This window comes from Watersipora subatra, chromosome 3 (assembly GCF_963576615.1).
Source record: "Watersipora subatra chromosome 3, tzWatSuba1.1, whole genome shotgun sequence".
NCBI classification, from domain to species: domain Eukaryota; kingdom Metazoa; phylum Bryozoa; class Gymnolaemata; order Cheilostomatida; family Watersiporidae; genus Watersipora; species Watersipora subatra.
In genome coordinates, this window is record NC_088710.1 from 29,881,349 (window position 1) to 29,896,797 (window position 15,449).

At 34.4% G+C, this 15,449-nt stretch overlaps 1 protein-coding gene across 1 annotated transcript in view; it reads right to left on the minus strand.

Moving 5' to 3' along the window:
• The window catches only part of LOC137390495 (caspase-6-like), a 528,030-nt gene that overhangs the window by 11,362 nt on the left and 501,219 nt on the right, over positions 1 to 15,449 (minus strand). The gene's annotated exons all lie outside the window — the stretch shown is intronic.

Sequence of the window (15,449 nt, forward strand, 5' to 3'; positions counted from 1 at the left end):
AAAGTTATTTTGTTATTCTCTTGGCTAAAAATTATTTTCACATTCATCCATCGGCATACTAGCTATATTTTGGCACATTATGGACAAGGTTAACCAATGATTCTTCATTTTATATGTTATGAGTTTTTTACACATGTTAATTTTGAATGGTGGCTGATCTTCTGGGCTAATAGTACATTTTTCATGGCCTTAGTATGATCTTATATTGGAACAGCAAGGCAACATGACTAGGGTCAACGAAATTGATTGTCATTGTGAGTGGAAAGATGGTCAACCTCCCGATGCTCAGACGGGTATTGCAATTATCTGGTCAGCTAGATGTTGGCTCAGCACCCACCTAGGCCCAACCCATGCATGAATATGTGGTGGAGATGCTGAAAAGACTGAATGAGGTGCATTCAACCCTTCGTGAATAGCCGGTGGCCATCCAATGGGAGGACCACAAAAAACATCTGCTATATGCACCAGGAGACTGGGTTTGGCAGTTGAACAAGAGAAAGAAAAGAGGGACCACTACAATTACAGACAAAATTTGTAAGATTGTACAAGATCATTAACCATGGTCAAATCACACTTGCCTGAGAAAGTTTGAGCGTTAGCTAGTTTTGGTGCAGAATGAGAGCCGACTGAAGAGTTCTTGCCCGGAAGACTTTAGCTAAGTACATGCCACTATTGAGCCTTAAAGAAGGCCAAAAATCAAGGGAACTAAAGCCGGGAGGCATAGGCTGAGTGTGAAACTAAGGTAAAATCGGCAAAGCAAAAAACAAAGGCTTTCACCACCTCTTAGTTCAGGAAATAGCTCGAGGTTAGTCTAGAAAAAATAACAGAAGAGTGATGTCACAGAAAAACCGTCTAACTCGCGAATTCTTTGGTGACTCTGCCATTCAGCTCGAAACAAAAGGCAGCTAAAATCACTCAGCAAAAAATACCTATCAGCTCGGCTCCCTCAGCAACCAGATTAAAAAGGCCAATGGGCATGGATATCAGCAGTAGGAGCCAATTGCTCAGAGCATAGACTTAGGAACACAGAGGCCGAAAAGAAGAAGGGAGCTGGAGGAATTTGGGTGTCAGGACCATTTATTTTTGTGCCTTACAGTGACCCAGTTCTCTCCCGGGGGCACAGCAATTTTCCTACAACAGCCACTACTACCGATAGACTTTTCACGCAAGATCTTAAAGTTACTATTTTCAATATATTACCATTGTTACAGGAAACAAACTTTTACCAATATGAACTATACTGTTCCAAGAGAGAGCAAAAAACAATATCTCAGCGGTAATTTCGGCCATCGATTGGTGAAATGTGCACGGTTTTCTCGTAAAATGCACACGGCTTTATGGTTCTACTATCTCTTGCACGGCTTTCTGTTGGCCGGTCCTAATTTTGATTAAAAGGGCTTGGCAGATTTTAATAGTGATTTGAGGCCACATTAATCTTTCTAGTTATGTATAATCCGATCAGATGAAAAGTTTTAGGATATTGTCAACACTTTTTAAAGACTTGGTAACATATTTAAATGAGTGTATATGTGTTTTGTGTCATTATTATACTTAAACGACTCTACAGAACAATGGTAATTTTTATGGGAGTTTGGTAAAAGGGTTTGGGTATGGCCATTGGTCGATACTTTTCGGGAGTTGTGTGCATATATGCATTCATCATAAAGCTCCCAAACACTCGCTTGACTGGTGTTTAGTCGTGGAAAAATTCTATGGAAAAGGGCTCTATTTTAGTAAAACTATTATGTTGTGACGCAAAAAATATTAGTGTTAAGACAACCACTCTTAATTGCTTTGATTTGAAGATTATCCCAGTAAGGTAAACCCAAATGTTTTATTAGAATACATATAGATATGCATGACTAACTCATATAGTTTTCAATATAATAATTAATCATATTCGACTTAAACCTTTATTTTGAGTACTTCAATTGTAACCTTGACAGCATTTAGAGTTGGCTCAATGAGCTGGAATGTACAAATACACAGCAACATAGTAAATATATGTGGTTTTCACCAAATGGTAAAGTGTAGAAATAATAAAAATGACCACATTCCTAGTTTTGTTGTGAAACATCTTGTTTATACCTCTAAAAAACAAGTACAACGTTTTATGGAGGTTGTGAAATATTTACAGAAACTGTCTCATAAATTAACTATTAAAACGAGGCTTTTTTAATCACCACTTTCTGATGCGCACAGAGATATCTGTAACTCTATGTAAGGATGCAGGAATCTATATAAAATTGAGTGTTCATTACTTGGTTTGTTGATGTTTGTGTGGCCAACTTTAGCAATGAAATATGTATGCTTGTAGCGCTAGCTAGCGTTAGAAACAAAAGGATTGCATCACACTAAAATTGAACTTGAACCAACACTTGGACAAGACTTATGCAGACAGGCGTGTAAACAAACACGCCACATGGCGGGAAGTCCATACTAAGGAATAATTGTGGACAAACATATTACACAAGCCAATATTTAATACAACTTAGGACTGTCAGTCTACTAGAAGAAAAACAGGTTCCAAGACTTCCACAAAATACTACCAATATGTGTATATACGAAATAATATTATTCGAACTCGTAGCACCAACATAAATAAACACTCACTTTCATTTAAAAGCTAATGGTTAATGTTGTATATGTTTATTAAAATAAACTATTTGGTTGAAAACTTTTTTGTATTACTCATGCACAACTGGGCATTCAGCTCATGAAGTATACTTACAATTTTAAATAAACTCTCAATATCTCTGTGACAAGCGTGTTGGTAGAAGGTAGCAACTAGCAGTCGAATAAACCAAGATCCATGAGTTGTGGACCTGATTGATCTGTATGCTGCAATGCATAGTAGGTTAAATAAACACTATCAGCACTCTTATATGGCATAGCATCATGGTCATCCTATGTAAGGTACAGTTGTTTTTGATAGTTATTAACTTATTAGGATAAAGTTATTTGGCATTGATACTTTTTAGCAAAGTTTTATGCTAGCATGCTACATTGGCAGCTAGAGTAGTAGATACATATTAAAAAAGAGTGTATATTAAAACTCCATCATAGGTGATTGTATTAGGGGTGTGCTACAAAGTACAAGGAATCTCTGTATAAAAGTACAAGCCTGATAAATAAATGGGTACGACATTTTTGATGTTTAACATAAAGTCACTTTACTGAATGTCCTTTGTTTTGGTTGCAAATTATTGTATCTCTGTTAACTATGAAATGAGCCAACCTTTTTTTGTCAGCTATTATAGTATAATTATCAGGTGATTTGTATTGGATATATGGTTTGGTACTCACATTCACAGCTAGACTTCATGATGAAAAAATCATCTGCGTTGAGTACAGTTGGACGAGCTGAATGGGGAGGCTGATCATAATCGGAACAAGGTACAAAGGAAGGAAGTCCTGCTGATCCTTTGGCAGCAGGCACTGGTGGAGTGGAGAAAGATGCCTGCTGTTCAACACACAACTTCACAGCTGTAGGAGTTCGACTGATCTCTGAATCAGGAATTTCTTGCAAGTCACCGTAATCAAACCGATCTAAAACACAGAGTAGGCAATTGTAATCTAACTCATCAAAATATACAAGCGTCATAATGTAAAGTATCTTAAAAAGGCTACTCTCAGTTCAAAGCGTAATGAAAATGTACCAGCTTGAAAACCACATTCGTTGCATGCATTCAAAATATATACTATTTATGTAATTGATATGGCTTTAGACATAATGAGAAACAGCAAACATAAAAAGTGCTCATTGAATTATTCAATATCTGGTTATTTGCTCATCTCAACTTTTCTATGAATGGAATAAACGCTTAGCAAAACTTGAACAGTGGTAGACATCAAACTGCTTTTTGATGATTAGTTGACTTCCTTATAGTCAACAGTTCGTAGTCAGTTATCGCTTACAAACTAATGGTAAAACATGTTATAGCTGTTTAAAAGCACTTACTGAATGTCTAAAATCTAGCTTTAAGGATGAATTAGTGAAGTGGCATGTGAGGTCATCAAGTTGTAAACCTTATTAAAAGTGTGGCTCTTAAAATATGAACGAGTAAAGCACCTGCTGTATGTGCTCATAGTCTACAGAGAAAACTTCTCATAAATGTGCAACAGTTAACCATAGTCTGCGAACAACCTTTTCGAAGTATGTTATATTCAATTAAACTTAACTATTTGAGATGCTTCAAACACAATTTTAGTAACTTTTATACGAATCAAATATAACTTACTTACATTTGACTTAAGCTGTCGTTGCATCATTTTAAGGCCTAAATTATTAATAAAGACCCAAAGGTTAGCACACTCCTTTTTCCTAAATATTACATCAGTTATTACTTAGTTATGTGTTGGGTAAACAAACACAGATTAAATGTATCACTGACTCATTGCATAATCATTAGCTGAGGAATCACACAACTGTGTTACTAAACAATGTATCACATGTATGAAGGATTGACGAACTATGAAAATGACCTCTTTGCTGTATTTTTCCACTATTGTTGAGTTAGATGTAGACATTTGTAGTGAAATATGGATCATCAATAACTTAGGAGAGAAAAAAGCGAATATCCAGGAAACTCAAGCAGTTAAATTTTTGCTAAAAGAGCACCATATACATGTACATGTCATGTACTGTGCAGTACACAAAAAGTTGTTTGCTCTTGTTATAACTGATGAGTCCCAAACAGTGAACATTACAATCAGTTGATAGGCTTTGGTTTGTACTGGAATTAAGCCAAATATAATGCTTACAAACTCAAGTCTACCGAGACATGTACAACGACTGATGAATACACAAATAGTACATTTTACACCTAGTTAGAGTATTCAAACTTGAATTAAAACAACACACTACTGAGAGTGACGTGCTCCACATTCACGAACACCAATTAGCTGTTGTGTTGACTCCAATTATAATGGAACAAGTCTAGCCTTTTCCACTAAGCAATTTACATTGATAATCCCATTGCTAAAATAAGAGCAGACTATTTTGTAAACACCGGGTAATTGTCATTAGGAGTTGTTCACTTATAGCTGGATAAGCCTATCGATAACTTGACTAGTTACGCACTCAATGAATTTACACTCAAGAAATAATCATTAAACTCAAACTTGTACAACATCTATCATGATAGTGAACCTAAACATGATTGTTTCAGGAGATAGGAAAAAATTATGTAATTAGTAAACTGCCAGTTGAAATTGACGCAAGCCATCACAGAAAGTTTAATGAAATTAGACCATTTGTTAAACATTGTATTAAATATTGTAATAACTTTACCACAGTCAAATACAAATATCAAATTTTGTCAGAAAAATCAAACATTTCAAGTATAATAACTCTAAAAGTTGGTAAAGCATTTAATTTGTAGTCATCTGTGAAATGTTGGTAAAGTCCTACGAAACTAGGTGTAGTATCGTATATGTTGGAAGAAAGTACATCTTATTTCCTCACCTCCAGAGCACGCCTGGACAATGATGAGCTTAGGTTTACCAGCCATTGCAGGAAATCTCCTTGGAGACAAGCTGTCTCTGATAGAAACCAATGGAAAAGGTTTCCCATGATGGTCTATCAGCGTGTCTCCTTCTGTTCTATGGCTCATGATGACAAGTACAAACATTCCAAGTCTGTAGTGCTCTTCCCTGCTTGTTTCCTCCTGTATCTCTTTCAGTATTTTCTGTAAAAGGTTTTGCAAAAAGACAATTGTAAATGAAAGTATTTACTAGCTTTTCATTTTATTTATGAAATTAAAAAAAACTTTTTAATCCAAAAATACTCAAACCGGCACAGAAACCCAACATTGTAACCAATCTGTAACCAATCCTGTACTGAAAGCGATATATATTTAGATTCTGATACGAAATATCAAATTCTATTGTAGGTGATTGAACAAGACAATTTTCTAAAGAAACTCCTGGTTGAAACTATTTATCACATGTTGTCAAATGTATTTGCAATCATAACAGAGACGTAGTAATACATTTATAATGAAACTGTCCAAATGTTAAATAATTAAAGTATTTGTTCTGTGTCTAGCACACAGTTGAACAGTTTGTATAGAAACCTAAAGGTTGCCTTGCAAAAAAATACACATTACAGTTATTTAATATCAAAAGATTCCCCATGTCTTACTCTTTGTTGTTGTAGGTGCAAAATATGTAAAAATGTGATTACAAGCTCTTAAAAGCTAAAAAACAAAGAATTAATCGCAGCCATCGCAAACCGCCGTAAATTGGAATCTCTTTTCAAAAACGGCTGAAATGGGATGTAATTGTACAAGCTGGCCTCTGTTTACACTTTTAGGCAACTTGATTCGTTGAAATATTTTCACAAGTATACTTCACACATTCAATAAAACCATGTCTATTGTTCTTACGCGTCTATTTTATGGTCATTGTAATGCTGTCGCTTTCAGCACTGACATCTTATAACCTACCGGGAAAATTCATTTAACTTTTTAACCTTAGATTAAAGGAGTACATATCATTGTCTGATAAACATGACCAGCCTGTTGGTCAACTGTGAGAATATGAAAATGCATCAGAATTTATTCATGAAGTATGGGTCACATGATCAGATTATGACTAGACAAATAGACCAAGCCGAAGCAAAACTTTCAAGTAGCGAGCATCCATATTGGATGCCCGGTCTTCAGTGAAACCCAAAGTGTTTGTCATAAAATAATGCTACGTAAAGTTTTACACTGAGTCTTTTATTGGCCTTTCAATTTCAGTGAGAACATCAATTGACAAAACAATAACCAAATGTAATGACTAGGTCAGAGAAATAAACTGATTCCGATTTACGGCGGTTTATGTTGCGATCAACTGTTCCTTTTTTAGCTTTTAAGAGCTTGTAATTGTATTTCCACATTTTTGCACCTACAAAACAACAGAGTAAGACATGGTGAATATTTTGATACCGAATAACTGTAATGTAAATTTTGCTGCAAGTCAACCTTTAAGGTTTGTGTGAGACGACAGCGAGTACAGAAACTTATCAAATGATTGAAAATAGATGATTATTTAAATATTGGTATTTAGTCAGAATTATCTATTACCTCAAAGCTCAAGTCAGTAAGTTCTGTTTGGGTTTTGGCGACATCAAATCTTAGATCTTTCAACAGCCTCTCAAGGTTAGCATAGTCTATATCAGAGCCATGCCTTGTGTCATGTTTTGTGCCTAGTTGGAATGTTTTGATGTTTAAAATAAGGGCTCTTCCTCTTCTTTCCTTGCTCATCTGATAGACCTAAATACCAATTAAGTATTAAAGAAGAACTGTAATAAGAAGTTACTTCAGGAATCCGATTATAAAATCAATATTGCTACGAAGGTTTATGACCAAACTTTATAAAATACTAGCTATACTGGTAGTTGGCAATCCTAATTAAAAGACATCAAACTACTACATGTCAGACCAAGAATGTTGTTAAGTTTAGTCGTTCTTTGGAGTGTTATTTTCCTTATATTAACACATTAGCAGGTTTATTTTTTCTGTAGAGCTAGACAAGGTTAGTAATAGTTTGTAGATTGTTGAATGAAATGGGCTCAGTCTTGAAGCGTTAATAAAGCAATATGATTTTCTATCAATTCAACAACATTGACAGCCATAAAGAGTATGGTTTGTGGTCATACAAACTACCTGGGCATAATTTAACAATGTTAAAATTAGGCCATGTAATTTTACGGAAAAATATTGCTTCTGATAAACCCCTCCATCCAGTTGCAAATATCTTATGATATCTTCTCTACTTCAAATAATTACCTTGTCCTTGTTCATGCAGAGATCTTTAATTTTTTGCCTTCGAACAGGAATCAGTCGCATGCTGATCAAGGGAAGGGATGAAGTCTCATCACAATGACTTGCTTCACTATCAGATACATCACTCTCATCAACTCCTGCTGATATTTGCACAGGAGGCACTCCTTCATCATCACTCTGATGAGCTACAGTTAAAATTCGGCCAAATTAGTTTTTGTGATTTACCATTTTATGGCAAAGTACCTTCAACCATCTCGATAATACACTGATAACAAATACAATTATCAATAATTGGTTAATAAATGGTTCAATTTGTTTTATTGCTAAAATGCATAATTAGTATTTGAATACTTACAAAATATGTAGATGAACAAACTATTTGAATACATGTTGCCTAAGCAAGTGCTCACCTTCTTCAGATCTGGCTTGGCAGGGTTCCAAGTTGGAAAGATAATCATTAAGCATTGCGGTATCGTTGTCAGTGAGTTGAAAGCCTGAAATTTAAATATGAAATTTACTGAGAATCCATCCTATGAGAATGCAAAAAGAAAACCAGTTTCTCCATAAACAGATACTACAACTAGCAACTCCCATTAGTAATAATGTCTGTCAGTCAATAACTGAAGTACCAAATACAAATGAAAAAGACTTTATTTGGTTATTAAATGTGAATTAACCAAAATCCTTGATAATTGTGGAAACCTAAAATGTAAAAATAACTTACATGGAAGCCTCAAAGGCGTTAGCACTTTTGCTGGAGCTGAAGAACGTTTTTTGCAAATGACTGGTTTTATTCCGAATTGATCTGTAACCTTGATCTCAGGTTTCCCTTCACTTGGTCCATAGTAGATGTGAAGCCAAGGGGGATTAACCTGAATGTCAGGTTCTGGACTGTCGATGAAGAGGCAGTGGGAGCAATAGGTATGAATAGTTACACGACAAGCCTTCCATGACTGAAACAATTGACAAATGATGACGTCTGTTACCCGAATAAGGCACTTCCAGGACTCGCTAAGCTCTTTAGTAGTAGTTGAAACTTTCACCGCGACAAGCTTATTCTGCAAATCATGTACCACACTTGTGACACTGTCTCCATGTGCAATGTCAACTCCATTCTTTTGAGCAGAAGTTTCATGACAATGGTTTTGGAGAAGATTGAGAACTGTAACAGACATTTGCTGATGAACATACTCTGGTATAGACAAACCTCCAATAATGATGTCTAATCTTAGTTGAAGTTTGTTTTTTGTCTTGAACAAGACTCCAGGAGATTTCAAAGCCAAAGCTGGAACCAAATATTCAGCATGTAGTGACTCTTGAATTGGACCATGAATCATCAAAAAAGAGCGTAAAAGCTCCAGTGAAACAGCAAATGGAAATGCAGAATCCTTGAGAAGATTTTTTAGAAGAGCTTCTGCCAAAACCCCATCATACAACAGTCGTTGTACCAGTTGTTCGTATTCAAACTTGTTAATTTCCCTACCATGATGAGGGAAAGCTTGAAACTTGGAAAGATGATTGTCCCACTGTTCTTGTGAAGAATGATGGAAAACCAAATTTATCAGGGAGGTGATCTCACTAAACCTGTGAAGAATGAAACCTGAGAGGCCTTCAATCTTTTCAAAGAAAAACACCCGGCCAGCATTGTGCATGTAACGCAGGATAATCAGTGGATCATCATTTGGAAAGTTTTCGAGCACCGTTGAAACTTCCACATATGGCTGTTCAGAGAACTGTTGAATGAAACGCTCTACAGAATTCCATAGTTGCGGTAGTTCCACAATATGCTCTTTACATCTTTCATTGAGCTTCTTTTTAAGAAGTTCTATGTTAGATGTCTCTTTCGGATCGTTTCCAAACTCAAAAATCTTTCCTTCATGAAACAATGGCAGAATTGTGTTAGACAGATGCTCAACCACGGTCAACATCTTTGGAAAGAGTGTTTCAAGTTGCTTTTCTTCTTTCAGCAATTTCTCTCGTATTGACTCAGCTGCGATGAGAAGGTCTTCTCGTGCTTCACTCCTCTGAGCACTTGTCAGCTCATCTATGTGAGTGAGAACAAGAATTGGTGGGCCGAGCCTCGGGCAGGCCAGATAGAGATGAGATAGCCAATTGAAACACACCATTTTACATGCTTCTTCTTTTCCACTTTCTTGCACATTTTTCGCAAAATTTGCCAAATCCACTACTATCAGAGGTACACATCTCTCTTTGCTGAGAATTTGGTATGCAAGATGGTAAACTTGATTACCACCATAATCAAAAAGCTTGACTTCAGTGGCCTCAAGAGGCAAATCTTCTACTTGAAATACTCTGGTTGTCTCATCTTGGTCAGAGCTTCTATCACGGTGTGTCAGCACACATTTGCCAGTTTTCAATGTTCTAAATAAGCTTGTTTTGCCAGACAGCGTGTTTCCAATAACAGCTACTGGCACTTCTACCAACTTTACTGGCTTTTCAGCAGCAAGATCAACAAAGAACTTTCTGATAGCGTCTATTCCTTGCTTACAAACACTGTATGGAGGCACCTTCAAGTTTTCACACCCTCTACACTCAAGATGAACAAGACTCTTCATCACTAAGACAGCACTCCCTATTTTTTCAAGCTCTGGGTTTTCCATCAGATCCAGTTTCACTAGCCTTTCTAGCTTGTAAATCCAGAATGGGAGAGACTGAATGTTGTTGAAAGACAATCCCAAATCTCTCAGCATCCGAAGACTGTGGCATCTAAAATATAGTTTTGTTACTGATTTTTGAACTACAAACAAATTTTGGTAAAAGCTTTTGATACATCCAAAGGCAGTGTCACCAACATAAATAGCAGCATATCACCTCAGATTAAACTATGCAGTGCATTATTTTAAACTTTAATACATTATTATGATTGAATATAACACAATTATTGCAAATTTCTTCATTATATTAATGTCTGAAGGTGCTCAAGAATGTCATTAGTTGTGTTATAGCTACACCAGATTTATTCTTCAAACAATCAGAATTATTATCAATTTGGGGTAATATCTCCTGTAATAATATATTAAATATGTGCTGCAAAAATATTTTAACTTAAGTTGCACATTTTTATACAGAAATTCACTCAGCAAAAGTTTGGTGAACCCATTTGATTGAGCACATATATATATATATATATATATATATATATATATATATATATATATATACAAATATACATATATACATATATATATATAAAATATATTACGAACTGAAAACTTTTAAAACATTTCACTACTTAAAGTTTCATGGTTGCTACCATTCATCGGGTAAAATTAAAATGATCTGAAGTTCATATGACTGTACGCAAAAACACATCGAGTAGCTTAACGATAAATGCCAGCTACATATAATACAACAATTTAATTGGTTCATGCCACAGCATTGCAAACTAATTGCTTATTTGAATGCCTGCACTTTGACACAAGCTTGTTATTTGAGTTTAAGCTTGCGAGCTCAGGTTTGTATAGAATGAAGTACTTCTCCCAAATACACAAAATACAGCGTTTACTGGTCTTATTGTAACTACTCGCTTTTTTTAATACTCTCCACTTGATGTCGTACTGGATGGATCGATCTTTAAGCTGCCATATATAATTACTTAGTTCTGTTAAAGTTCGTTTTGATGGATTGTTGAAGCTGCTACGATGGTTGTAAAAATTTTTCTTGAATGAGCCCTCTGTCAGGCCAACATATGTCTGTTTGGTAGCATCAGGTTTGTTGGTCATAACTGTAGCCTGATAGATGATAGAACTAGACGAACATGCATTTAGCGAAATGCATGTTCGTCTAGTGGAGAGTATTGAAAAAAGCGAGTAGTTACAATAAGACCAGTAAACGCTGTAATTTGTGTATTTGGGAGAAGTATTTCATTCTTTACAAATCTGAGCTTGCAAGCTTAAACTCAAGAAACAAGCTTGTGTCAAAGTGCAGGCATTCAAATAAGCACTTAATTGGCAATGCTGTGACATGAACCAATTAAATTGTTGTATTATATGTAGCTGGCCTTTATCGTTAAGCTACTCGATGTGTTTTTGCGTACAGTCATATGAGCTTCAGATCATTTTAATTTTACTCGATGAATGGTAACAACCATATAACTTTAAGTAGTAAAATGTTTTAAAAGTTTTCAGTTCTTAACAAATTTTATATAAATGCTCTATTTTAATATTGAGCACTCTTTTCTAGTGAAATGCAACCTTCTTCTTCATCAGTATATATATATATATATATAGATATTATATATATATACATATATATATACCCATATTTCCAAGTTAGGAGTTGAATAAATATATACCAGTTAGGAGGTTTCGGAATATAAGGGATTAGGAGTTAACGCAAATATATATGGGTAAGCCTCCTATATGGTCTAATTTATCTACATTGTAGATATATATATATTTATTCACCTCCTAATTATTATATATTTTTATGGAAATTTTAGGAGAATATGGTATCATACAATATATATTCATTGCCTTATCATACTTTGTATATATGCATACTAGAAAAACTATCAAAACTTGGAGAATGTCTAGATGGTTGTCGTAAATTACATATCAATTTGAAGGTAAAATAATTCATAACTCAATGAGTAAGCAAAAATAATGATTACCAGTTAGCAGATTGCTACAAAATACACATAAATTAGAATGTTACCATTGTAACTTATGTAATAGTTACAATGGAAACATTACATAGCATGGCATAGCTTACATACCCTTTGGTAAGATGCCATAACTTATATCATTAAGGAGTTTGCTATAACTTGTTTCTTTTAGAGGCTGCTCTGATTTACATATAATAAAGTATGTTGCTATAACTTATAGATCACTTGAGAAATTGCTATAATTTGAATTTCACATAGTTGGTAGCAATTATCTATATATCAGTGAGGAGGCTGCTATAAGTTATATATTATTTAGGAGGCTGCTGCTATTTATAAATTGTTTTGGAGGTTGCTATAACTTACATATCATTGCAGAGGCTGCTATGAGTTACATATAATTTAGGATGTTGCTATCACTTATAGATCACCTAAGACCTTGCTATAATTTGAATTTCATCTAGTTGGTAGCTACAGTACTATTTATATATCAGTTAGGAGACTGCTATGGATTATATATTAATTAGGAGGCTGCTGATATTTATATATCATTTAGGAGGTTGCTATTACTTACATATCATTGCAGAGGCTGCTATGAGTTATATATAATTTAGGATGTTGCTATCACTTATAGATCACCTAAGACCTTTCTATAATTTGAATTTTCCATAGTTGATAGCTATTATTTATATATCAGTTAGGAGGCTGCTATGGATTATATATTAATTAGGAGGCTGCTGATATTTCTATATCATTTAGGAGGTTGCTATAACTTACATATCATTGCAGAGGCTGCTATGAGTTACATATAATTTAGGATGTTGCTATCACTTATAGATCACCTAAGACCTTGCTATAATTTGAATTTTCCATAGTTGATAGCTATTATTTATATATATCAGTTAGGAGGCTGCTATGGATTATATATTAATTAGGAGGCTGCTGATATTTATATATCATTTAGGAGGTTGCTATAACTTACATATCATTGCAGAGGCTGCTATGAGTTACATATAATTTAGGATGATGCTATCACTTATAAATCACCTAAGACCTTGCTATATTTTAAATTTCCCATAGTTGATAGCTATTATTTATATATCAGTTAGGAGGCTGCTATGGATTATATATTAATTTGGAGGCTGCTGATATTTATATATCATTTAGGAGGTTGCTATAACTTACATATCATTGCAGAGGCTGCTATGAGTTTCATATAATTTAGGATGATGCTATCACTTATAGATCACCTAAGACATTGCTATATTTTGAATTTTCCATCGTTGATAGCTATTATTTATATATCAGTTAGGAGACTGCTATGAATTATATATTAATTAGGAGGCTGCTGATATTTATATATCATTTAGGAGGTTGCTATAACTTACATATCATTGCAGAGGCTGCTATGGGTTACATATAATTTAGGATGTTGCTATCACTTATAGATCACCTAAGACCTTGCTATAATTTGTATTTCCCATAGTTGATAGCTAGTATTTATATATCATTTAGTAGGCTGCAATGAATTATATATAAATTAGGAGGCTGCTGCTATTTTTACATCATTTAGGAGGTTGCTATAACTTACATATCATTGCAGAGGTTGCTATGAGTTACATAGAATTTAGGATGCTGCTATGACTTATAGACCACATAAGAGTTTACTATAATTTGAATTTCTTATAGTTGGTAGCTACTATTTATATATCAGTTAGGAGGCTGCAATGAATTATATATTAATTAGGAGGCTGCTGCTATTTATATATCATTTAAGAGGTTTCTATAACTTACATATCATTGCAGAGGCTGCTAAGGGTTACATATAATTTAGGATGCTGCTATCACTTATAGATCGCCTGAGAGTTTGCTATAATTTGAATTTCATCTAGTTGGTAGCTACAGTACTATTTATATATCAGTTAGGAGACTGCTATGAATAATATATTAACTAGGTGGCTGCTGCTATTTATATATCATTTAGGAGGTTGCTATAACTTACATATCATTGCAGTGGTTGCTATGGGTTACATAGAATTTAGGATGTTGCTATGACTTATAGATCACAAAAGAGTTTACTATAATTTGAATTTCATATAGTTGGTAGCTACTATTTATATATCAGTTAGGAGGCTGCAATGAATTATATAGTAATTATGAAGCTGCTGTTATTTATATATCATTTAGGAGGTTGCTATAACTTATATATCAATGCAGAGGTGCCATGGCTTACACATAATTTGGGATGTTGCTATCACTTATAGATCAACTAAGAGTCTGCTATAATCTGTACAATAAAACAAAAATCTGTATAAAACAACAATAATTGTTGTTAGAACTTACATATTGTATAGTATGTTAAACTTTAACGTAGGAATCAATAAATTTGTATTTAAAACAACAACAGCCACCATACTTGATACTAAAAAATTCAACTAGTCAAGTACCATAGAATGGTCGTTGCGTAGTCACCAAACGGAGTAAATTTATTCAGACGTCAAGTTTAATGCGATATTACAAAAGCCTCAACAACAAGAAGACCCTGCTGCCAGTTTAATTTTGCCGCTTCTTGAGTAAGTTGTGGGCTCGGGCATAAGTCATCATTATAATTTTCAAACACCAATTTCTTTTAACAGTATACAGCTCTGGCATTTTTGGTAGTTTGCCTCAATCTTCCGATCATGGCTTTTTGAACTCTCAATTTTCTTTTAGGCTGCATAACTTTCTGCTCACTAAAATAAACGAATAATTTAACTCAATATTTACAAATATGGTCTATGTTATAGTTCCTTATTCGGTCACATATCGCTGCTGCACTGCATACAAAAACTTTAAAAAATTAGTTGGTAACAATGCATGGACGCAACTCAGTTACTGTGATTGCTAAAATGAAACAAACACATCTTTGCTTGCTGTGCATATTATATACAGTAATAATATGAATTACTTGCACAACATACTTAGTTACTCAATCTAACATACAATAACAGCAATGTCTTTCTATTCATCTTAAGCCACTCTTAGAACGTTAAGTAAAAACATTTCCCCAC